Raw genomic sequence first — 2,681 nt, 5'->3', positions numbered from 1 at the left:
GAGAAGTTGTAAGCACGCAAGGTTTACGAGTTCGGGCCCTTCTCGGAAGAAGTAATAGCCCTACGTCTCGGAGCCCGGAGGCGGTCGACTGGATTATGCGCGTGTGAATTACAGGGATGCGAACCCTTCCTACTGAGGAGGGGGTGGCTTATATAGAGTTCGCCGGCCCCCTCCTGCCCTCAGTAATGCAGGGTTTTAAGGTACATTTAAGGTCGAGCGTTACTGGTAACGCCCCTAATAAAGTGTTATAATGACCATAAAGACTACTTAATAGCTGACCGTTTGCCTGCGGAGTGACTCTAGGCCTCCTGGTAGTCGAGTGGTTGGCTTCATGGTCGAGTGATGGCTTCTTGGTCGAGTGTCTTGAACCCGTCGAGTGGGATACCTTCAAGTCGATTGAAAGGTGACTTCTCCTAGGGATGTCCCAGGGTGGGGCTCTTTGGACAGGCCCGTGCCCCTACCCTAGGTACATGGCTTCATCATTAGCCCCCGAATGGATCGAGGTTAGAGTGGGGAAAGAGTTGGAGATCTTTTCGACTAGTTCTTTGGGCTACGTGAGCGCCTCGTTTTGGGCCAACCGTCATGGATGACGTCATCAACCTCTTTCAGTCGCCTTGATCCATTCCAGGCCTTTCGTCGAATGAATTTCTTTATGTGTGACATACCGAGTGTCGGCGCGAGCGGGGTCTTTTGTTTTAACAAGTTGTTCTGCGGCCCGCGGGTGTCGCGGGATTCGGATTTCGGGAAGCGCGTGGGACGGGAGCGGCCACAGTAATCGGAAGCCATAAAGTGGAAGCTCCTCGATCCTCGCGTCGCCTTTTTCGCCACGTACTGCGCGTGCATCTGCTGCGGGATTTGACTGGATAGCCTGGGCCTACCAGTCAGCCACTCGCAAGCGGCCCCTTATAAGTTGCCGGCTCGGGGTTTCCAAACAGTGCGCTTCCTTCTTCCTCTCTCCCTTCGCGAGTTCCTCCGCCACCTCCGTTCTCACCCTAGCGCCGCGGGTCCATGCAAGATTTGCCGGCGACGATGGCGAAGGACAAGACATCCGCCCTAGAGCGCGTGAAGAAGGCGGCGGCGCAGGGGAAAGGGAAGAGGTCCGCTCGGGGCGGATCCTCCTCAAGGTCGGCTCTGCCCCGAGGCTGGATCCAAGGCGATTGGATGCCGTCGGTGATCCGGCAAGAAGATCTCGACGACATGGTCGAGGGGGGGGTCATTCCCCATGAAGCCACGCGTCTCTCGGGGAGAGAGATCGAACCTCAGCCCCGCGACGGTGAGTGCGTGCTCCTAGCCACCCATGTTGACCGCGGGTTTTCTCTGCCACCCCATCCTTTTTTCCGGAGCTTCCTGAACTTCTTCGGAGCACAGCTTCACCACTTCACTCCCAACTCCATCGTATACCTCGCTGCTTTCATTTCCATGTGCGAGGGTTTCTTGGGTTGCCGCCCCCATTGGGGTCTCTTCAAGCACATCTTTACCTGCCGTTCTCAATCGGTCAAGAAGGCCAAGTCGAGTGATGAAAGGACGCAGGTGATCCAGCTGTGCGGGGGCCTGGCGATCCAGACGAGGGGAAAGAGTTGTTTTCCATCTATCACTTTTCCGGAGTAGGTCCGTGGCAGGCAGGCGACCTGGTTCTACTGTCAAGACCAGGCGACCCCAGGACAGTCGACTGGTCTCCCCCCCTTTCTCACTCGATCGAGCTGAAAAACCTGCTTCTCTGAAAGTGGCGTCGGAGGAAAGGGCCCAAGTCAAAGTGCTGGCCGGTCGAGTGGTTGAGCTTGTCCGTGAGGGCGTTACGGGTATGGATTTGCTAGAGGTCTTCCTCCGGAGGTGCATCCAACCGCTCCAGGCTCGTGACCACCCGATGTGGCTGTACTCGGGTCTCGACGACACCACTCGGATCCACCCGGAGGAGGTCACTGATGAGATGCTGGAGGGGTGGCTGTCGAGCATCACAAGAAACAAGGACAACTCCCGAGGAGCCAGGAGGGTAATTCCACTCGACAACTCGTATGACGTGGACCAGGTATGTCTTTATGCTCCTGACTGAGATCTTTTTTTTCTTCATTAGTCTTCTTTGAGTTGGTCGATTAACCTTTGTCTTGTCTGTTGTTTTTCAGGCGACTACTGAGATGTACTCGACGCCCAACAGGGCACAGGGGCCGACTGAGGAAGGGGAGGCGAGCGGAGTGAGAGCGGGGATGATCAAGGCGAGTGGGAGTCCGACGGTGAAGGAGAGGGAGGCGACGACGTCGACTCCAGCGAAGAGGAGGAGGAGGAGGAGGTTGAACCCCCCCCCCCCCGCCCGGAGGGGCGATCCAAGCTCACGCACGATCCAGCGCGGGAGCGTGGTAGGGCGACTGCTCCTGATGGGTAGTCGTCGAAACGCCCTCGGACCTCTTCTCCTACGCCGACTGGAAAGGCTCCCAAGCACCCATGCGCAGCGCCGTCCAAGCCGCCCAAGGCTCTGCCCAAGATGAAGATGGCCGTCCCCACCATTTCTGGGTAATAATAAAACTTGTTTTCCTTTGTCGACCGTGGACGGATCCTTGGTCGATCCATTGAGCCAACCGACTGACTTTCGAGGCTTGCAGTGCTGCTACTTCTGAGATCTCCGCCAAGGACGACGACCAAGAGATGGAGGATGCTGTTACCTCCAACCCTGGTACGATTACTGACGT

Source organism: Triticum urartu, chromosome 5, assembly GCF_003073215.2.
Source record: "Triticum urartu cultivar G1812 chromosome 5, Tu2.1, whole genome shotgun sequence".
NCBI lineage: Eukaryota > Viridiplantae > Streptophyta > Magnoliopsida > Poales > Poaceae > Triticum > Triticum urartu.
Note: the sequence above shows the minus strand (reverse complement) of the source record.